The sequence below is a fragment of the Pseudophryne corroboree genome, chromosome 1, assembly GCF_028390025.1.
Source record: "Pseudophryne corroboree isolate aPseCor3 chromosome 1, aPseCor3.hap2, whole genome shotgun sequence".
Taxonomy (NCBI): Eukaryota; Metazoa; Chordata; class Amphibia; order Anura; family Myobatrachidae; genus Pseudophryne; species Pseudophryne corroboree.
The window spans coordinates 326662490-326687289 of NC_086444.1; positions in this window are offsets into that span (position 1 = coordinate 326662490).

A 24800-nucleotide genomic window follows, 5' to 3' on the forward strand; every position below is an offset into this window, starting at 1 on the left:
GTCAGACAATCTATTCATTGAACTTCCTGCCCTTGCATGGAAAGCTAGAGAATTCTAACTATTTGGAGCTTACCTTGTACTTTGTAAAAAAAATTAACAGTATTGTGGCTGAGCAGATCTATGTAGTGTGTGGCTGCAAGAGATCGGATGTGTGGCTGCACACTACATAGATCTGCTCAATTGCAATGCTGATTATTATTTTTACAAAGTACCATATAGTGTTCATAGTTTTTATGGAGGATCAAATAGCTCAATGTGTAGGGTGTTTAATTAGAATTCAACAGGTCATAGGTTTGAATCCTGGGTATGGCAGTACATTGAAATGTAATAAAGGCTATTGTAACTGAATAAACACAAGCTCTCAAGTTAAGTGCATGAATGTGGTATAAAGAGGATTCGTGTCCAAATTTATTTTCTTATGCCCCTTCCCCATGAAGCATGCGCCTTATGTCCCTGTTGGAAAAATGGGGGGGGGGAGGGCAATTTTCTCTCACAGGGAATTAAAAAGTCTAGTTACAGCACTGGTCCTTGCAGCTATGGCAGTACGCCCCTACTAGTCAGCCCTGGCCAGGGTACCCTGTGGTCTCCCCCAATAAAGGGGTCCCCCTTCAGGCACCCAAGGGCAACTGCTAAAGCACGGGGGTGTCCCCGGCATTCCTGGGTTGTCAAGGACAGGCTGATAGCCATTGCATAAAATTAAAGGGCCCACTGGTACCTGTAGTTCCACCTGTTAAAGAAATATTACAATAAAGACAATACACACACTTTATACAGTATAACTTTAAGAAAATATACGTACACCCTCACACTCACTTATACTTACGAACATCCCACGTAGTCATTCACATCCTCTTGTCCATGTAGAAATCCATAGGGTGCCTGTAAAAAAAAATAAAAAAAATAAAAAAAAATATATATACATATATATACATACATATATATATATATATATATATATATATATATACACACACACACTGCTCAAAAAAATAAAGGGAACACTAAAATAACACATCCTAGATCTGAATGAATGAAATATTCTTATTAAATACTTTGTTCTTTACATAGTTGAATGTGCTGACAACAAAATCACACAAAAATTATCAATGGAAATCAAATTTATTAACCCATGGAGGTCTGGATTTGGAGTCACACTCAAAATTAAAGTGGAAAAACACACTACAGGCTGATCCAACTTTGATTTAATGTCCTTAAAACAAGTCAAAATGAGGCTCAGTAGTGTGTGTGGCCTCCACGTCCCTGTATGACCTCCCTACAACGCCTGGACATGCTCCTGATGAGGTGGCGGATGGTCGCCTGAGGGATCTCCTCCCAGACCTGGACTAAAGCATCCGCCAACTCCTGGACAGTCTGTGGTGCAACGTGGCGTTGGTGGATGGAGCGAGACATGATGTTCGGATGTGCTCAATTGGATTCAGGTCTGGGAAATGGGCGGGCCAGTCCATAGCATCAATGCCTTCGTCTTGCAGGAACTGCTGACACACTCCAGCCACATGAGGTCTAGCATTGTCTTGCATTAGGAGGAACCCAGGGCCAAGCGCACCAGCATATGGTCTCACAAGGGGCCTGAGGATCTCATCTCGGTACCTAATGGAAGTCAGGCTACCTCTGGTGAGCACATGGAGGGCTGTGCGGCCCCCCAAAGAAATGCCACCCCACACCATTACTGATCCACTGCCAAACCGGTCATGCTGGAGGATGTTGCAGGCAGCAGAACCTTCTCCTCTTTGGCGTCTCCAGACTCTGTCACGTCTGTCACATGTGCTCAGTGAAAACCTGCTTTAATCTGTGAAGAGCACAGGGCGCCAGTGGCGAATTTGCCAATCTTGGTGTTCTCTGGCAAATGCCAAACGTCCTGCACGGTGTTGGGCTGTAAGCACAACCCCCACCTGTGGATGTCGGGCCCTCATACCACCCTCATGGAGTCTGTTTCTGATCGTTTGAGTAGACACATGCACATTTGTGGCTTGCTGGAGGTCATTTTGCAGGGCTCTGGCAGTGCTCCTCCTGTTCCTCCTTGCACAAAGGTGGAGGTAGCAATCCTGCTGCTGGGTTGTTACCCTCCTACGGCCTCCTCCACATCTCCTGATGTACTGGCCTGTCTCCTGGTAGCGCCTCCATGCTCTGGACACTACGCTGACAGACACAGCAAACCTTCTTGCCACAGCTCGCATTAATGTGCCATCCTGGATGAGCTGCACTACCTGAGCCACTTGTGTGGGTTGTAGACTCCGTCTCATGCTACCACTAGAGTGAAAGCACTGCCAGCTTCCAAAAGTGACCAAAACATCAGCCGGAAAGCATAGAAACTGAGAAGTTGTCTGCGGTCACCACCTGCAGAACAACTCCTTTATTGGGGGTGTCTTGCTAATTGCCTATAATTCCCACCTGTTGTCTATTCCATTTGCACAACAGCATGTGAAATTGATTGTCAATCAGTGTTGATTCCTAAGTGGACAGTTTGATTTCACAGACGTGTGATTGACTTGGAGTTACATTGTGTTGTTTAAGTGCTCCCTTTATTTTTTTGAGCAGTGTATATATATACGTTCCTATTTCCAGTGTAGATCAGTCCTCTTTGGTCCATGTAGGCATCCCAGGGGTTAAAAAAATAGGATTTTAATTACCTACCGGTAAATCCTTTTCTCGTAGTCCGTAGAGGATGCTGGGGTCCATTTTAGTACCATGGGGCATAAATGGTTCCGCAGGAGCCTTCGGCACTTTAAGACTTTTCAACAGTGTGAACTGGCTCCTCCCTCTATGCCCCTCCTCCATACTCCAGTATAGGAACTGTGCCAGAGGAGACGGACAACTTCGAGAGAAGAATTTACATTAAACTAGTGGCGAGATTCACACCAGCTCACACTGCAAAACATGCCGCCTAACATGACTTTCAACATAACCCATGCTAACGTGCATGCATAATGCAACAGAAACAGCTGTGAACATCTTAACACATGAGAACCTGTGTAAAAAGATAAAACTTAATTCTGCAGGAAAAATGAGCACTGGGCGGGCACCCAGCATCCTCTACAGACTACGAGAAAAGGATTTACCGGTAGGTAATTAAAATCCTATTTTCTCTTACGTCCTAGAGGATGCTGGGGTCCATTTTAGTACCATGGGGATGTACCAAAGCTCCAAGTATGGTCGGGAAAGTGCTAATGTTCCTGCAGAACTGACTGAACAAACTGAAGGTCGTCAGCAGCCAAGGTGTCAAACCTGTAAAACTTAGCAAACGTGTTTGCCCCTGACCAAGTAGCTGCTCGGCAAATTTGCAACGCCGAGACACCCCGTGCAGCCGCCCAGGAAGAATCCACTTTCCTTGTAGAGTGGGCCTTTTACCGAACTCGGTAACGGCAATCCTGCCGTCGAATAAGCGTGCTGAATGGTACCTCCGATCCAGCGTGCAATAGTTTGCCTAGAAGCAGGACCCCCAATCTAGTTGGGGTCATAGAGGACAAACAAAGATTCTGTTTTGCTTATCCGAGCCATTCTTGCAACATAAGTCCTCAACGCTCTGACGACATCCAAGGACTTTTGAAACGGCTGAGGTGTCAGAAGCCACTGGCACCACCACAGGTTGGTTGATATGTAAATAAGACACAACCTTTGGAAGAAAATGCTGACGCATCCGCAGTTCAGCTCTATCTTCATGAAAAATCAAATAAGGACTCTTGTGTGACAGAGCCCCTAATTCAGACACTCGTCTGCCTGAGGCCAAGGCCAACAGCATGACCACTTTCCAAGTGAGAAACTTCAACTCTACCTCTTGTAGAGGCTCAAACCAGTCCAATTTAAGGAACAGCAACACCACATTAAGATCCTATGGTGCCGCAGGAGGCAAAAAGGGAGGTTGGATGTGCAGAACCCCCTTCACGAACATCTGGAAGGGAAGCCAACTGTTTCTGAAAGAAAATGGACAAGGCCGAAATTTGGACCTTGATAGACCCTAATCTCTCAAGCCAGCATTCACACCCGTCTGTAGAAATAGGAGAAGACGTCCTAATTTAAACTCCACCGCAGGAGACTTCTTGGATTCACACCAAGATACATATTTTCTCCAAATACGATGGTAATGTTTGGACGTTACCCCTTTCCTGGCCAGAATAAGTGTGGAAATGACTTAATTGGGAATACCCTTACGGGCTAGGATCTGGCACTCAACAGCCATGCCGTCAAACGCAGCTGCGGTAAGTCTTGATAAACAAGCGGCCCCTGCTGAAGCAGGTCCTTGCAAAGAGGAAGAGGCTGAGGATCTTCCAGTAATAACTCCTGAAGATCTGGATACCAAGCCCTCCTTGGCCAGTCTGGAGCAATGAGTATTGCTCGAACCCTTGTTCTTCTGATGATCTTGAGAACTTTTGTTATTAGTGGAAGTGGAGATAACAGATACACCGACTGAAAACACCTACTGGGTCACCAGTGCATCCACTGCTATTGTTTGTGGGTCTCTTGACCTGGAACAATATTTCTGAAGCTTCTTGTTGCGACGTGATGCCTTCATATCTACTTGAGGAACGCCCCAACGATCTGCTACCTCTGCAAAGACTTCTGGGTGGAGGCCCCATTCTTCTGGATGGAGATCGTGTCTGCTGAGGAAGTCTGCTTCCCAGTTGTCCACTCCTGGAATGAAAATTGCCAACAGAGTTTTTGCATGTCTTTTTATTTAATTTCAAAATAATCCTTTTCCTCAGGGACCTTTTTTCCAGCAAAGCTCTGTAGAGCTCCACTAGTGTGCATCCAGTCTCCTGGGCACATTTTCTAAACTGGGGTCTGGAGGAGGGGCATAGAGGGAGGAGCCAGTTCACACTGTTGAAAAGTCTTAAAGTGCCGAAGGCTCCTGCGGAACCGTCTATACCCCATGGTACTAAAATGGACCCCAGCATCCTCTAGGACGTAAGAGAAAATAAGAATTTACTCACCGGTAATTCTATTTCTCGTAGTCCGTAGTGGATGCTGGGGACTCCGTAAGGACCATGGGGAATAGCGGCTCCGCAGGAGACTGGGCACAACTAAGAAAGATTTAGGACTACCTGGTGTGCACTGGCTCCTCCCTCTATGCCCCTCCTCCAGACCTCAGTTAGGAAACTGTGCCCGGAAGAGCTGACACAATAAGGAAAGGATTTTGGAATCCCGGGTAAGACTCATACCAGCCACACCAATCACACCGTACAACTCGTGATACTATACCCAGTGAACAGTATGAATAACAACTGAGCCTCTCAAACAGATGGCTCCAAACAATAACCCTTTAGTTAGGCAATAACTATATACAAGTATTGCAGACAATCCGCACTTGGGATGGGCGCCCAGCATCCACTACGGACTACGAGAAATAGAATTACCGGTGAGTAAATTCTTATTTTCTCTGACGTCCTAGTGGATGCTGGGGACTCCGTAAGGACCATGGGGATTATACTAAAGCTCCCAAACGGGCGGGAGAGTGCGGATGACTCTGCAGCACCGAATGAGCAAACTCAAGGTCCTCCTCAGCCAGGGTATCAAACTTGTAGAATTTAGCAAATGTGTTTGAACCCGACCAAGTAGCAGCTCGGCAAAGTTGTAAAGCCGAGACCCCTCGGGCAGCCGCCCAAGAAGAGCCCACTTTCCTCGTGGAATGGGCTTTTACAGATTTAGGATGCGGCAGTCCAGCCGCAGAATGTGCAAGTTGAATCGTACTACAGATCCAGCGAGCAATAGACTGCTTTGAAGCAGGAACACCCAGCTTGTTGGGCACATACAGGATAAATAGCGAGTCAGTTTTCCTGACTCCAGCCATCCTGGAAACATAGATTTTCAGGGCCCTGACTACGTCCAGTAACTTGGAATCCTCCAAGTCCTTAGTAGCCGCAGGCACCACAATAGGTTGGTTCAAATGAAAAGCTGATACCACCTTAGGAAGAAATTGGGGACGAGTCCTCAATTCCGCCCTAACCATATGGAAAATCAGATAAGGGCTTTTACATGACAAAGCCACCAATTCTGACACACGCCTGGCCGAAGCCAAGGCCAACAGCATGACCACTTTCCACGTGAGATATTTTAGTTCCACGGTTTTAAGTGGCTCAAACCAATGTGACTTAAGGAAATTCAACACCACGTTGAGATCCCAAGGTGCCACTGGAGGCACAAAAGGGGGCTGAATATGAAGCACTCCTTTAACAAACGTCTGAGCTTCAGGCAGTGAAGCCAGTTCTTTTTGGAAGAAAATCGACAGAGCCGAAATCTGGACCTTAATGGAACCCAATTTTAGGCCCATAGACACCCCTGACTGTAGGAAGTGCAGAAATCGACCCAGCTGAAATTCCTCCGTTGGGGCCCTTCTGGCCTCACACCATGCAACATATTTTCGCCATATGCGGTGATAATGGTTTGCGGTCACCTCATTCCTAGCTTTAATCAGCGTAGGGATGACTTCCTCCGGAATGCCCTTTTCCTTCAGGATCCGGCGTTCAACCGCCATGCCGTCAAACGCAGCCGCAGTAAGTCTTGGAACAGACAGGGTCCCTGCAGCAGCAGGTCCTGTCTGAGCGGCAGAGGAATTGGGTCCTCTGAGATCATTTCTTGAAGTTCTGGATACCAAGCTCTTCTTGGCTAATCCGGAACCACAAGTATAGTTCTTACTCCTCTCCTTCTTATTATTCTCAGTACCTTGGGTATGAGAGGCAGAGGAGGGAACACATAAACCGACTGGTACACCCACGGTGTCACTAGAGCGTCCACAGCTATCGCCTGAGGGTCCCTTGACCTGGCGCAATATTTTTTTTGCTTTTTGTTGAGGCGGGACGCCATCATGTCCACCTGTGGCCGTTCCCAGCAATTTACAATCAGCTTGAAGACTTCTGGATGAAGTCCCCACTCTCACGGGTGGAGGTCGTGCCTGCTGAGGAAGTCTGCTTCCCAGTTGTCCACTCCGGGAATGAACACTGCTGACAGTGCTATCACGTGATTTTCCGCCCATCGGAGAATCCTTGTGGCTTCTGCCATCGCCATCCTGCTTCTTGTGCCGCCCTGTCGGTTTACATGGGCGACCGCCGTGATGTTGTCTGACTGGATCAGCACCGGCTGGTGTTGAAGCAGGGGTCTTGCCTGACTTAGGGCATTGTAAATGGCCCTTAGTTCCAGAATATTTATGTGTAGGGAAGTCTCCTGACTTGTCCATAGTCCTTGGAAGTTTCTTCCCTGTGTGACTGCCCCCCAACCTCGAAGGCTGGCATCCGTGGTCACCAGGACCCAGTCCTGTATGCCGAATCTGCGGCCCTCTAGAAGATGAGCACTCTGCAGCCACCACAACAGCGACACCCTGGTCCTTGGAGACAGGGTTATCAGCCGATGCATCTGAAGATGCGATCCGGACCACTTGTCCAACAGATCCCACTGAAAGATCCTTGCATGGAACCTTCCGAAAGGAATTGCTTCGTAAGAAGCCACCATCTTTCCCAGGACTCGCGTGCAATGGTGCACCGACACCTGTTTTGGTTTTAGGAGGTCTCTGACTAGAGATGACAACTCCTTGGCCTTCTCCTCCGGGAGAAACACTTTTTTCTGTTCCGTGTCCAGAACCATCCCCAGGAACAGTAGACGCGTTGTAGGAACCAGCTGCGACTTTGGAAAATTCAGGATCCAGCCGTGCTGTTGTAGCACTTCCCGAGCAAGTGCTACTCCGATCAACAACTGTTCCCTCGACCTCACCTTTATAAGGAGATTGTCCAAGTACGGGATAATTAAAACTCCCTTTTTTCGAAGGAGTATCATCATTTCAGCCATTACCTTGGTAAATACCCTCGGTGCCGTGGACAGACCAAACGGCAACGTCTGGAATTGGTAATGACAGTCCTGTACCACAAATCTGAGGTACTCCTGGTGAGGAGGGTAAATGGGGACATGCAGGTAAGCATCCTTGATGTCCAGTGATACCATGTAATCCCCCTCGTCCAGGCTTGCAATCACCGCCCTGAGTGATTCCATCTTGAACTTGAACCGTTTTATATAAGTGTTCAAGGATTTTAAATTTAAAATGGGTCTCACCGAACCGTCCGGTTTCGGTACCACAAACATTGTGGAATAGTAACCCCGTCCTTGTTGAAGGAGGGGTACCTTGATTATCACCTGCTGAGAAAACAGCTTGTGAATCGCCTCCAGCACTGCCTCCCTGTCCGGGGGAGCTGTCGGCAAGGCAGACTTGAGGAAACGGCGAGGGGGAGACGTCTCGAATTCCAGCTTGTACCCCTGAGATACTACTTGTAGAATCCAGGGATCCACCCGTGAACGAGCCTACTGGTCGCTGAAGTTCTTGAGACGGGCCCCCACCGTACCTGGCTCCGCCTGTGGAGCCCCAGCGTCATGCGGTGGACTTAGAGGAAGCGGGGGAGGACTTTTGTTCCTGGGAACTGGCTGTATGTTGCAGCTTCTTCCCTCTACCTCTGCCTCTGGGCAGAAAGGACGCGCCTCTAACCCGCTTGCCTTTCTGGGGCCGAAAGGACTGTACCTGATAATACGGTGCTTTCTTTGGCTGTGAGGGAACATGGGGTAAAAATGCTGACTTCCCAGCCGTCGCTGTGGAAACGAGGTCCGAGAGACCATCCCCAAACAACTCCTCACCCTTGTAAGGCAAAACTTCCATGTGCCTTTTAGAATCTGCATCTCCTGTCCACTGCCGAGTCCACAATCCTCTCCTGGCAGAAATGGACATTGCGTTTATTTTAGATGCCAGCCGGCAAATATCCCTCTGTGCATTTCTCATGTATAAGACAGCGTCTTTAATATGCTCTACGGTTAGCAATATAGTGTCCCTATCTAGGGTATCAATGTTTTCCGACAGGGAATCTGACCACGCAGCTGCAGCACTGCACATCCATGCTGAAGCAATAGCCGGTCTCAGTATAATTCCTGAGTGTGTATATACAGACTTCAGGATAGCCTCCTGCTTTCTATCTGCAGGTTCCTTTAGGGCGGACGTGTCCGGAGACGGTAGTGCTACCTTTTTAGACAGACGTGTGAGCGCTTTATCCACCCTAGGGGATGTCTCCCAACGTGACCTGTCCTCTGGCGGGAAAGGGTACGCCATTAGTAACTTTTTTGAAATTACCAGTTTCTTATCGGGGGAAGCCCACGCTTCTTCACACACTTCATTTAATTCATCAGATGGGGGAAACACCACTGGTAGCTTTTTCTCCCCAAACATAATACCCTTTTTTGTGGTACCTGGGGTAATATCAGAAATGTGCAACACATTTTTCATTGCCGTAATCATATAACGAATGGCTCTATTGGAATGTACACTAGTCTCATCGTCGTCGACACTGGAGTCAGTATCCGTGTCGACATCTGTGTCTGCCATCTGAGGTAGTGGGCGTTTTAGAGCCCCTGATGGCTTTTGAGACGCCTGGGCAGGCATGGGCTGAGCAGCCGGCTGTCCCACATCTGCTATGTCGTCAAACCTTTTATGTAAGGAGTTCACACTGTCGCGTAATTCCTTCCACATGTCCATCCATTCAGGCGTCGACCCCGCAGGGGGTGACATCACATTTATCGGCACCTGCTCCGCCTCCACATAAGCCTCCTCATCAAACATGTCGACACAGCCGTACCGACACACCGCACCCACACAGGGAATGCTCTGACTGAGGACAGGACCCCACAAAGTCCTTTGGGGAGACAGAGACAGAGTATGCCAGCACACACCAGAGCGCTATATAATACAGGGATACACACTACACACAGTGAATTTTCCCCTATAGCTGCTATAATACACAAGTTTGCGCCTAAATTTAGTGCCCCCCCTCTCTTTTTTACCCTATGGAGTCTGGAAACTGCAGGGGAGAGCCTGGGGAGCGTCCTTCCAGCGGAGCTGTGAGAGGAAATGGCGCCAGTGTGCTGAGGGAGATAGCCCCGCCCCCTTCACGGCGGACTTCTCCCGCTTTTTTCTGGATATTTTTGGCAGGGGATTTTACACATATGTAGTCTTCCTGACTATATTATGTGTTTATTTGCCAAGCTAAGGTATTTATATTGCAGCCCAGGGCGCCCCCCCCCCAGCGCCCTGCACCCATCAGTGACCGGAGTGTGAGGTGTGCATGGGGAGCAATGGCGCACAGCTGCAGTGCTGTGCGCTACCTTAATGAAGACCGGAGTCTTCAGCCGCCGATTTTCTGGACGTTCTTCTTGCTTCTGGCTCTGCAAGGGGGACGGCGGCGCGGCTCCGGGACCGGACGACCGAGGCTGGGCCTGTGTTCGATCCCTCTGGAGCTAATGGTGTCCAGTAGCCTAGAAGCCCAAGCTAGCTGCAAGCAGGTAGGTTCGCTTCTTCTCCCCTCAGTCCCTCGAAGCAGTGAGTCTGTTGCCAGCAGATCTCACTGATAATAAAAAATCTAAATATACTTTCTTTCTAAGAGCTCAGGAGAGCCCCTAGTGTGCAACCAGCTCGGCCGGGCACAAAATTCTAACTGAGGTCTGGAGGAGGGGCATAGAGGGAGGAGCCAGTGCACACCAGGTAGTCCTAAATCTTTCTTGGTTGTGCCCAGTCTCCTGCGGAGCCGCTATTCCCCATGGTCCTTACGGAGTCCCCAGCATCCACTAGGACGTCAGAGAAATAACTAACTGCAAAAAAACTGATCCAAAATGAACAAGTGGAAGTGTATGTCACTATAGGGATCTAGCAGCCAGTCAGGAGCTGATGCCATAGCAACAGCTTCCTCATTGGCTTTGGTCTCCCCGGGTTCTGCCTATCAGAGTTTGCCCATAGGAATGAATGAAGACACTCGCCTCCATTCACTCCTAAGGTGGGAACCACTTAATTGGAAAAAACACTTTGGCTGTGTGTTTGGGGTCGTTGTCCTGCTGCAGAATAAATTTGGAGCCAGACGCCTCCCTGGTGGTATTACATGATGGATAAGTACCTGCCTGTATTTCTTAGTATTGTGGACACCATTAATCCTGACCAAATCTCCAACTCCATTTGCTGAAATGTAGCCCCAAACTTGCAAGGAACTTTCACCATGCATCACTGTTGCCTGCAGACACTCATTAGTGTACTGCTCTCCAGCCCTTTGGCAAACAAACTGCCTTCTGTTACAGCCAAATATTTAAAGTTATTTTGGCTCATCAGTCCAGAGCACATGCTGCCATTTTTCTGCACTGTAGTTCCTATGTTTTTGTGCATAGTTGAGTCACTTGGCCTTGTTTCCACGTTGAAGGTATGGCTTTTTGGCTGCAATTCTTCCATAAAGACCACTTCTGGCCAGACTTCTTCGAACAGTAAATGGGTGTACCTGGGTCAGATTGGTTGGCAGTACGGATGGTGTAATCGTTAGTATTACTGCCTCACATCACTGAGGTCATGGGCTCGATACCCACCATGGCCCTAACTCAGTGGTTTCCAAACATTTTTGAATCACAGCACCCTAGAATGACAAGTTTGCTTCTGTTTATCCACATATTTTATGACTGGCAGCCACCAGCACTGGTTTTGACCAATTATATTGACCATGAATAATTTGAATTGGTCCTGGATGGACCACCGACCCAGGGCACCCCTGCAAGTGTCCCGAGGCACCCCAGGGAGCCACGGCACACAATTTGGGAACCTCTGCCCTATAACTGTAAAGAGTTTGCATATTCTCCCCGTACTTGCGTGTGTTTCCTCCAGGTACTCTGGTTTCCTCCCACAATCCAAAAATATACTGGTAGACTAGGTAGGGAACAAAGGAGGCCTACGTCTGCTTGTAGCTGTGCAGCAGAGTTACTTCTGTCCTGCAGCACCACTCTCCACCCCTGCGGCCGCAGCAACTCTCTCCTTCATGGAACCTGCAGCACATGTCTCTACTTCAGATGCTGCAGCAGCTCTCTGACCTAGCTGCTACAGCACCTCGCTCTTTCTGTCCCAGCTTCTGCAGAACCTCTCTCTGCCCCGGCTATTGTAGCACCTCTCTCTGCCACCACTGCTGCAGCACTTCTCTCTACATTGATGCTGCAGCACCTCCCTCTGTCACAGCTGCTGCAGCACCTCTTTCTGCCCTGGTTGCTGAAGCACCTCTCTCTGCCATGGCCGCTGCAGCACTTCTCTCTACATTGATGCTGCAGCACCTCCCTCTGTCACAGCTGCTGCAGCACCTCTTTCTGCCTGGTTGCTGCAGCACCTCTCTCTGCCATGGCTGCTGTAGCACTTTTCTCTACATTGATGCTGCAGCACCTCTCTCTGCAGCAGTTGCTGCAACAACACCTCTTTCTGCCCCAGCTGCTGCAGCACCTCTCTCTGCATTAGAAGCTGCAGCACCTCACCCTGTCTCTCAGGCTGTTGCAGCACCTCTCTCTGCCCATCAGGATGCTGCGGCACAACTCTCTATGCCCCTTAGGCACTTCTGGGCTATTATTTTCATTAAAGCATAGTGTGTTTATCAGGTCTGGGATGGCAGTTTTATGGTATTATTTTTATTGAGGCATTGTGGGATTATCAAATTGGGGAATTTTGGTGCATTATTTTCATTGAGATTTTGGGGGGTTTTCAGGTCTGTGGGGGGGGGTCACATTTGAGGCATTCATTTCATTGAGGATTGGGGGGTTGTGAGGTCAGGTCAGTCAGGGCATATATAGTGTTTTTATTTTTTTTGAATGAAAAAAGATAATAGTTGAATAGTCACTTCCATAGCAGCTCTATCATGGTGTAATATGTATTAGGGGCTCAATCATAGTGTAACATGTATATGGCGCTACACTGTTTGGCGTAACATGTATAAGGTGCTCTACTGTGTGGCATAACATGTATTAGTGGTACTACAGTGTTGTGTAATTTGAATTGGTACTATTTTTTGGCCATGCACCTTCCCATGTAGCCATTATTTATTTATTATTACCAGTTATTTATATAGCACATTTATATTCCACAGCGCTTTACAGAGACTATTTCACTACTCATATCAGTCCCATGGGAGCTTACAATATTCCTTAATACACACACACACACACACACACACACACACACACACACCAGGGTTAATTTTTGTTGGGCTCTAGTTAACCTACCATTATGAGGCAGTAATACTAACCATTACATCATCCGTACTGCCATGCCCCTACATTGTTGTTGCAAGCCTTGGGCACACACTAACCCTATTTTAAACATGGGTGGCACGCAAAGTAAACTTTCGCCCTGAGTTCCACATGGTCTAGAACTGGCCCTATCACCAATTTAGGATTTTTAAATATTGTTTCTTTTCAAATGTAACATGCCTCAACATATTGGCCAGATCCCCAACTCAGTAAAGAGGAGTTGGGATGCCAAAACATACAGGTACCCTTGCTCTGGGCACCATTGCACCTAGCTATACCTCTGCTGCCAGTTCTCTGCTGGACAACTTCTAATTTTGAAGAGAAATAAACATGATGTGTCTTTCATGCACTAAGTTTCCTTGGCTGACCACTGCGTCTACGGTCCTCAGCGTTGCCCGTTTCTTTGTGCTTCAATGCTGAGAAATACAGACAAGTACTTATCCATCACACACTACCATCTGGGAGGGGTCTGATTGGCTCCAAATTTATTCTGCAGGAGGACAATGACCCCAAACATACAGCCAATGTCATTAAGAACTCTCTTCAATGTATAGAACAACAAATAGTCCTGGAAGTGATGAAATGGCCCCCACAGAGTCCTGATCATATCATCGAATCTATCTGGGATTACATGAAAAGACAGAAGGATTTGTGAAAGCCTACATCCACAGATGTATGGTTAGTTCTCCAAGATGTTTGGAACAACCTCCCTGCAGAGTCCCTTCAAATACTGTGTGCAAGTGTACCTAGAAGAATTGATGCTGTTTCGAGGCAAAAGTGGTAACACCTGTCGAAGTAAAAAATATTACATAGAGACTCCACACACATTATGAGTCGCTAAGCTTGCAAAAACGCGCAGCGAGCACAGCAATATATGGTAACATATGCATTTACACAGACATGCCACAAAGATATATTCAACAGATATTTCATACAGCACATAATTTGAACATATCAAGCGCTAGACATCATAATGTTTTAAATTATATAATGGAGTAACGTCATGTATATGTATTATTGGAGTGGAGCAAGATGGACATGTTGTGCTTGCTGTCACAGTAACTAGATTAATGTGTAGATTAATTTGATGCCTGTTATTAAGTTGTAGCACATTGCCATGAGTAGTTATGATTGAATGTAGGACTATAAAGCCACAATTCTGATGAGAACAAAAGGATTCCATTTAAAGCATGTGATGGACAGGAAACTCAGGCCAGCCCTTTTGACGTCTTCAAGGCTTGCATATGAACTGACCAATGACTCATCATGAATGAGAAAGTTCCCTCCCCTAGACTAGTAACAAGAGATCTGTATATGCCCCCAAGAGACTCAGTGTATAGGTGATCACACACAGAGCCGGCTGTTTTTTCCTGTTTGTCCCAGATGATGATGAAGATGCTGTCTGTCCAGTGGCTGCATGATTTTACTGAGAGAGAGAGAGTGATATGGAATGGAGACTTTATTTGAGCAAAATAGGGTAATTGTATTGCTGGCCGTGTCTGTAATGAATTAGGTTGTAATAACTGCTTACTGTATTAATTGTAACCATGTAACTATATATATATATATATATATATAAAGTCCAGAGGTGAAGCGCACACACTTAAAGGATGTTAGAAGGGTGCCGTGTCAATTGTTATTGATACCATAGTTCCCAATGCTTACCCTGAAAGGGTTTAGACAAAAGGAGACCAGCACACCACCATATGAAAAAATATGAAAGGCATTTATTGAATCAGTAGCATTATCAGGCCTTTTGAAAAAATTTTTTAGTACTCATCATGAGGCTTTCAGCAGTATTCAAGCAGAACAGCCATCCCAACGGCCCGTTTCGGTTGTCACACCTTCATCATGGGGTCAGCTACAACATAGTGTTCAAACAGAGAACCTTATAAAGCTGTGCAATTTGCATAAATCAGATACACCTGTTTTGCCCAATCACCAGTGATTCAAAAACCTCCCAGGGGTATGTGAACAGACCAGTGTGGAACTACAAAAGCAAGACAAAGTTGCCCAGACCACTATCAACAGTTCCGTTGTACCGGAAGTGACAACACGCGACCGCGTTTGTCAACATCCGCCATGTAACGGAACTCAAGTGCCGGGGTACGTTTCCACGGCACTAGCATAAGTACCGCTGTGCCGGAAGTGATGTCGCGTCATCGCGACAATCAACTTCCGCCAATACAAAAACCGGCCTCAGATCACTGGCAATGTCACCGCCTATGTGTTCAAGGTACACAACTTGTCACATACATTAATCTGTACATAAAAATAAAAATAAAAAATACAGCATAAGAATATCAAATGAAAAAAGAAAATAACACATAATAAAAAGTATATTATAGGACATAATGAAAAATAACCTGTATGTCGATAATTATTCTACGGGCCAATAGGTCCTATATAAATATCATCTTAAACAGGCATACAAAGCCGCATTAGTAGGAGAATATTGACATAGAGGCTAATTGATCATAAAAAACAAATTATATAAAAAAAACACAAAAATAGAAATGGTAGTAAGTTGCATTAGTGGCATTGTCAACAGCGATCCCAGATAGAGACAATTTATCATGAAGTATACTATCTTGGTCAGTTGACTGTAAAACAGTAGTACCAATGAAAATTCAAATGAAAGGAGTAAAAATAAGTTCTTCATTCAAACCACTGGGCGCAGTTGAATTTAACTTGTAGATCCATTCACATTCACGTTGCAGAAGTAACCGATGTCTATCGCCTCCCCTACGTAGTGGGGGGATGTGATCTATTGGCATACATCTAAAGTCAGCCATAGTGTGACCACTAGTAACAAAATGCCTGGCTACTGGTGGTGTGCTGGAATCTAAAGCTGTAAAGGCCTTCTTGATTGAACTCCTGTGCATGGATATGCGTTCCTTTAGCATATGGATAGTTTTACCCACGTAGAGTTTATTACATGGACAGAGAATGATGTATACCACATAGCGAGAATCGCACGTCAGTCGATGTCTTATAGTATAGCTACTTTTGGTAATTGGATGTGTAAAGGTTTTTCCCAACAAGAGAAATCTGCAATTTGCACAGCCCGCACACTTATAGGCTCCTTTTTGCAGTGAAAGCCAATGCAAATTAGTGTGTATACCTGGACTAATGTCAGAGAATGTGATGCGTTCTCTTAAGTTGCGACTTCTCTTATAGCTGAAGAGAGGTGGATTCGTGCAACTAGGTCCAAGGATCGGGTCAGCTTGTAGTATGTGCCAATGCTTAGTAATGATCTTCCTAATTAAACCAGAGGAAGTGCAGTAAGTCGTAGGAAAAACCAATCTGTCAGAAGTAGCATCGACACGTTGTGTAGATAGAAGATCATCCTGTTTTAGCAGCAAACATCGATCTATTGCTTCATCGACTTCATCTTTACTGTACCCCCGCTGGATGAAGTTATCACCCATTTTGTGTAGGGCTATAGGGAGCTTAGAAGGATCTGATGTTGTTCTAACAACTCTAACGAGTTGTGAGTAGGGGAGTCCTTTCTTCAAGGGCCGTGGATGAAAGCTGTCTGCCAAAAGTAGTGTATTTTTGTCCGTGGGTTTTTTGAATAATTCCGTATGGAAGGAGTTATTTTTAATAGATACCAAAACGTCCAGGAACTCAATACTGTCGGCACTACTCCTGCACGTGAAAGTGATATTCTCAACCTTATGGTTTAATTGCTCCACAAACAATTCTAGATCTACAATTGTCCCTGACCAAACAAAAAATAAATCATCAATATACCGAAAATAACAACTTATAAATTTGGAGAAAAGTGGATCTGATGTGATATATGTGGTCTCAAAATCATACATAAAAATATTGGCATAAGACGGTGCCATGTTTGAACCCATGGCGGTTCCTTGAAGCTGTAAAAAAAATGCATTATTAAACAAAAAATAATTTTTATGCAAAATAATCTCCATAAGCAAAATCAAATAATCAACAGGTGGACCTTTATAATGGGGATTAAGCATCAATACACGGCGCACTGCCTCAATGCCTGCATTGTGTGTAATATTCGTATATAGACTGGTTACGTCCAAGGAAACCAAAAGACAGTTAACAGGTGGTATCCCAAACTGTTTTAATTTCAACAAAAAGTCAGTAGTATCTTTCAAATGATAGGGGTTTTGTAGTACCACGGGCTGCAAAAAATAGTCACAATATTGTGAGAGGGTTTGACATAAAGAGCCACGTGCCGAGATTATAGGTCTGCCAGGCGGCAGACTGAGAGACTTATGTATCTTCGGCAGAATATACAGAAGAGGGATTTTGGGAAAATCCTGTATCAAAAAGTTCTTGGTGTGTACATCAATCCATCCATTAGTGAAACCAAGTTCAATGATGGAATCAATTTCTCTTTTATATAAACCAGTAGGGTCAAAAGATAATTTTTTATAGCAACTCTGAATGGACAGTTGTCTGTCCACCTCCCTGATGTAGTCATCCCTGTTAAGGACAACAATACCACCGCCTTTATCGGCGGGGCGAATTATAATTTGTTGGTTATTTTTCAAGGACTGTATTGCTTTAATTTCATTAGAAGTTAAATTTTGAAAGTGTTTTTTCTTGTGTCTGATCTTAGGTATTGTGTCCCTCTTAACTAGGCGTATGAAAGTTTCTATAGCAGAGTTATTACTAGGTGGATCAAATGTACTTTTTGCTGAAAAAGGTAAATGTCTAGCAGTACTGGTTGTGTTGCCTTGTCTAGAAAAGAAGTCTTTTAGTCTGAGTTGTCTGTGAAATCTATATAATTCAGTCTCCCATTGGAAGTCAGTTTGTTGAAAGGTCTGTACAAAGGTTAATCCTTTAGTTAACACTGCATGTTCCGGCTCACTGAGAATATAATCGGAGAGATTAAAAACAACTATTTCTTCAGTGTTTTTGGTAATCTGTCTGGGCCCCTTCTTATGTTTGACCCCCCCTCGTCTGCAGGGTCTCTTTCTGTGTGATTTTTGTTGCGTGTAAGTGTCTGCTCCCTTAAAAAAGATTTCTTGGAGGAGGACTGATCTGAGTCACTTTGTGATGTGTGTGACTCTATGTCTGTAAATGTCCGATTCTGTCTATATCTATTTGTTTGTGCACCTCTCCAAACCCTTCGGGTACTTTGATTCAAAAGCCAATAATAGACTCGTGAGTCTTTGTAGTCATCCTTGACTTTTCTATATTTGATTTTTTTAAAGGCTATTAGTTCATTTTTGAACTTTAGTATATTTTCATTCAGTTTGGTGAACCACTCAGTATTACTGTCTTTTTTTAAAACATCAGTTCCACTTTCCTCACAAGCACTAATGTCCAACTTGAGACTCTCCATTTCCGTATTCACTTGCTGTATAACTAATATCATCAAATCAAAGCTGCACTGGTTTAAGATCAGGCACCACTGACGGCAAAATTCCTTGTTATTGCGACCGATCGTAGGCTGGTTTTTGATGCGGAAGCCACGTGGAATCAATTTGTCTTTGTGATATTGTGAAAGTGTCAAACCGTGGAGTTCTAATTCCACGAGACGCTTATTTAGTTTAAGCAGATCAGAATAAACATCATTGGGGCTATCCGCATCAAAAGCCAGCTGCTCTGTATCTTTAAACAGAATTTTGGATATGTCTTTTTCTAAAAAACGCTTGGTGCCAGTGAGGTCGCCAAAATCTGAATCCATAGCAGCTTATCAATGGACAAAAGTGGTATATCAACCACTGCAAAAAACAAAAAAATTTAACAATAAAAAAGTAAATAAATTTCTAACTAAACAATAAATGTTTGTGGTGCAATTCACAAAACCAAAACATATGGTACTAGATAAAGTCCAGAGGTGAAGCGCACACACTTAAAGGATGTTAGAAGGGTGCCGTGTCAATTGTTATTGATACCATAGTTCCCAATGCTTACCCTGAAAGGGTTTAGACAAAAGGAGACCAGCACACCACCATATGAAAAAATATGAAAGGCATTTAATGAATCAGTAGCATTATCAGGCCTTTTGAAAAAAAAATTTAGTACTCATCATGAGGCTTTCAGCAGTATTCAAGCAGAACAGCCATCCCAACGGCCCGTTTCGGTTGTCACACCTTCATCATGGGGTCAGCTACAACATAGTGTTTTTTCATATGGTGGTGTGCTGGTCTCCTTTTGTCTAAACCCTTTCAGGGTAAGCATTGGGAACTATGGTATTAATAACAATTGACACGGCACCCTTCTAACATCCTTTAAGTGTGCGCGCTTCACCTCTGGACTTTATCTAGTACCATATGTTTTGGTTTTGTGAATTGCACCACAAACATTTATTGTTTAGTTAGAAATTTATTTACTTTTTTATTGTTAAATTTTTTTGTTTTTTGCAGTGGTTGATATACCACTTTTGTCCATTGATAAGCTGCTACGGATTCAGATTTTGGCGACCTCACTGGCACCAAGCGTTTTTTAGAAAAAGACATATCCAAAATTCTGTTTAAAGATACAGAGCAGCTGGCTTTTGATGCGGATAGCCCCAATGATGTTTATTCTGATCTGCTTAAACTAAATAAGCGTCTCGTGGAATTAGAACTCCACGGTTTGACACTTTCACAATATCACAAAGACAAATTGATTCCACGTGGCTTCCGCATCAAAAACCAGCCTACGATCGGTCGCAATAACAAGGAATTTTGCCGTCAGTGGTGCCTGATCTTAAACCAGTGCAGCTTTGATTTGATGATATTAGTTATACAGCAAGTGAATACGGAAATGGAGAGTCTCAAGTTGGACATTAGTGCTTGTGAGGAAAGTGGAACTGATGTTTTAAAAAAAGACAGTAATACTGAGTGGTTCACCAAACTGAATGAAAATATACTAAAGTTCAAAAATGAACTAATAGCCTTTAAAAAAATCAAATATAGAAAAGTCAAGGATGACTACAAAGACTCACGAGTCTATTATTGGCTTTTGAATCAAAGTACCCGAAGGGTTTGGAGAGGTGCACAAACAAATAGATATAGACAGAATTGGACATTTACAGACATAGAGTCACACACATCACAAAATGACTCAGATCAGTCCTCCTCCTCCAAGAAATCTTTTTTAAGGGAGCAGACACTTACACGCAACAAAAATCACACAGAAAGAGACCCTGCAGACGAGGGGGGGTCAAACATAAGAAGGGGCCCAGACAGATTACCAAAAACACTGAAGAAATAGTTGTTTTTAATCTCTCCGATTATATTCTCAGTGAGCCGGAACATGCAGTGTTAACTAAAGGATTAACCTTTGTACAGACCTTTCAACAAACTGACTTCCAATGGGAGACTGAATTATATAGATTTCACAGACAACTCAGACTAAAAGACTTCTTTTCTAGACAAGGCAACACAACCAGTACTGCTAGACATTTACCTTTTTCAGCAAAAAGTACATTTGATCCACCTAGTAATAACTCTGCTATAGAAACTTTCATACGCCTAGTTAAGAGGGACACAATACCTAAGATCAGACACAAGAAAAAACACTTTCAAAATTTAACTTCTAATGAAATTAAAGCAATACAGTCCTTGAAAAATAACCAACAAATTATAATTCGCCCCGCCGATAAAGGCGGTGGTATTGTTGTCCTTAACAGGGATGACTACATCAGGGAGGTGGACAGACAACTGTCCATTCAGAGTTGCTATAAAAAATTATCTTTTGACCCTACTGGTTTATATAAAAGAGAAATTGATTCCATCATTGAACTTGGTTTCACTAATGGATGGATTGATGTACACACCAAGAACTTTTTGATACAGGATTTTCCCAAAATCCCTCTTCTGTATATTCTGCCGAAGATACATAAGTCTCTCAGTCTGCCGCCTGGCAGACCTATAATCTCGGCACGTGGCTCTTTATGTCAAACCCTCTCACAATATTGTGACTATTTTTTGCAGCCCGTGGTACAACAAAACCCCTATCATTTGAAAGATACTACTGACTTTTTGTTGAAATTAAAACAGTTTGGGATACCACCTGTTAACTGTCTTTTGGTTTCCTTGGACGTAACCAGTCTATATACGAATATTACACACAATGCAGGCATTGAGGCAGTGCGCCGTGTATTGATGCTTAATCCCCATTATAAAGGTCCACCTGTTGATTATTTGATTTTGCTTATGGAGATTATTTTGCATAAAAATTATTTTTTGTTTAATAATGCATTTTTTTTACAGCTTCAAGGAACTGCCATGGGTTCAAACATGGCACCGTCTTATGCCAATATTTTTATGTATGATTTTGAGACCACATATATCACATCAGATCCACTTTTCTCCAAATTTATAAGTTGTTATTTTCGGTATATTGATGATTTATTTTTTGTTTGGTCAGGGACAATTGTAGATCTAGAATTGTTTGTGGAGCAATTAAACCATAAGGTTGAGAATATCACTTTCACGTGCAGGAGTAGTGCCGACAGTATTGAGTTCCTGGACGTTTTGGTATCTATTAAAAATAACTCCTTCCATACGGAATTATTCAAAAAACCCACGGACAAAAATACACTACTTTTGGCAGACAGCTTTCATCCACGGCCCTTGAAGAAAGGACTCCCCTACTCACAACTCGTTAGAGTTGTTAGAACAACATCAGATCCTTCTAAGCTCCCTATAGCCCTACACAAAATGGGTGATAACTTCATCCAGCGGGGGTACAGTAAAGATGAATTCGATGAAGCAATAGATCGATGTTTGCTGCTAAAACAGGATGATCTTCTATCTACACAACGTGTCGATGCTACTTCTGACAGATTGGTTTTTCCTACGACTTACTGCACTTCCTCTGGTTTAATTAGGAAGATCATTACTAAGCATTGGCACATACTACAAGCTGACCCGATCCTTGGACCTAGTTGCACGAATCCACCTCTCTTCAGCTATAAGAGAAGTCGCAACTTAAGAGAACGCATCACATTCTCTGACATTAGTCCAGGTATACACACTAATTTGCATTGGCTTTCACTGCAAAAAGGAGCCTATAAGTGTGCGGGCTGTGCAAATTGCAGATTTCTCTTGTTGGGAAAAACCTTTACACATCCAATTACCAAAAGTAGCTATACTATAAGACATCGACTGACGTGCGATTCTCGCTATGTGGTATACATCATTCTCTGTCCATGTAATAAACTCTACGTGGGTAAAACTATCCGTATGCTAAAGGAACGCATATCCATGCACAGGAGTTCAATTAAGAAGGCCCTTACAGCTTTAGATTCCAGCACACCACCAGTAGCCAGGCATTTTGTTACTAGTGGTCACACTATGGCTGACTTTAGATGTATGCCAATAGATCACATCCCCCCACTACGTAGGGGAGGCGATAGACATCGGTTACTTCTGCAACGTGAATGTGAATGGATCTACAAGTTAAATTCAACTGCGCCCAGTGGTTTGAATGAAGAACTTATTTTGACTCCTTTCATTTGAATTTTCATTGGTACTACTGTTTTACAGTCAACTGACCAAGATAGTATACTTCATGATAAATTGTCTCTATCTGGGATCGCTGTTGACAATGCCACTAATGCAACTTACTACCATTTCTATTTTTGTGTTTTTTTTATATAATTTGTTTTTTATGATCAATTAGCCTCTATGTCGATATTCTCCTACTAATGCAGCTTTGTATGCCTGTTTAAGATGATATTTATATAGGACCTATTGGCCCGTAGAATAATTATCGACATACAGGTTATTTTTCATTATGTCCTATAATATACTTTTTATTATGTGTTATTTTCTTTTTTCATTTGATATTCTTATGCTGTATTTTTTATTTTTATTTTTATGTACAGATTAATGTATGTGACAAGTTGTGTACCTTGAACACATAGGCGGTGACATTGCCAGTGATCTGAGGCCGGTTTTTGTATTGGCGGAAGTTGATTGTCGCGATGACGCGACATCACTTCCGGCACAGCGGTACTTATGCTAGTGCCGTGGAAACGTACCCCGGCACTTGAGTTCCGTTACATGGCGGATGTTGACAAACGCGGTCGCGTGTTGTCACTTCCGGTACAACGGAACTGTTGATAGTGGTCTGGGCAACTTTGTCTTGCTTTTGTAGTTCCACACTGGTCTGTTCACATACCCCTGGGAGGTTTTTGAATCACTGGTGATTGGGCAAAACAGGTGTATCTGATTTATGCAAATTGCACAGCTTTATAAGGTTCTCTGTTTGAACACTATGTTGTAGCTGACCCCATGATGAAGGTGTGACAACCGAAACGGGCCGTTGGGATGGCTGTTCTGCTTGAATACTGCTGAAAGCCTCATGATGAGTACTAAAAATTTTTTCAAAAGGCCTGATAATGCTACTGATTCATTAAATGCCTTTCATATTTTTTCATATGGTGGTGTGCTGGTCTCCTTTTGTCTAAACCCTTTCAGGGTAAGCATTGGGAACTATGGTATATATATATATATATATATATATATATATATATATATACTGTACATTGTGATATATTGAATACATATCCTTTTAATAACAAATATATACATCATGAGCTTTGGAACTCAGATAATGTGTGGGTGTATTATTTTCTCTTATGGGATGTAGTGTTTTTGCGATGTATAGCACACATTCATAGCACATGGTAATAAGATGTGCAGGAGTCCACAGTATATATTAGAGCTGGCATTTTAAATATTTGTTAGAAAGCAATTTTACTTTAACACACCAAATATTAATTTGATTTAGATTCCCTTCGGTTCATTCACTTTGTATTTTAATTGACAAAAATAAATAATTAGCACTTCTATTTTTGAAAGCACTCTTACTTTGCAGCATTTTTTCCACACCTGCCTAAAAGTTTTGTACAGTACTGTATGTGCTGGTTGCCTTACCCCAGGGAACAGCAGCTGCCGATGTTTGTATCACTGACCTGCAGCTGCTGAAGCACAGGAGACTTCACTCGGCTTGTCTGTCATCTTCTATACGCCTGTCCTCCTACTTCCACTGGTTCATAGGAGTCAGGGGCGGGCGTATAGAATGGGATCCGGTCTGAAGATCGACAGTGTCTAGGTCGACAATGTTTAGGTCGACCACTATAGGTCGACAGTCACTAGGTCAACATGGATGGAAGGTCGACAGGGTTTCTATGTCGACATGTGCTAGGTCGACAGGTCTAAAGGTCGACATGAGTTTTTCACATTTTTATTTTTTTGGGGATTTTTTCATACTTAATGATCCACGTGGACTATGATTGGAACGGTAAAGTGTGCCGAGCGAAGCTGTAGCGGAGCAAAGGCACCATGCCCGAAGCATGGCGAGCGAAGCGAGCCATGCGAGGTGACGTGGTGCACTAATTTGGGATCCCGGTCACTTTACGAAGAAAACGACACACAAAAAATCCTCATGTCGACCTTTAGACCTGTCGACCTAGCACATGTCGACCTAGAAACCCTGTCGACCTTCCATCCATGTCGACCTAGTGACTGTCGACCTATAGTGGTCGACCTAAACATTGTCGACCTAGATACTGTCGATAAAACGAATCACACCCGTATAGAATATAGGGCATAATTCAGACCTGATCGTAGATGTTCGAAAAAAACTAACATATACGATCAAATTCTCAGACATGTGGGGGGACGCCCAGCACAGGGCAAGTCCACTCCACATGCCGGATCCAGACCCCCCTTCCCCTGGTAGACATGTGAAAGCATCGCACGGCAGCGATGCTTTTGCATGTTTCGAGTATCCCTCTGACC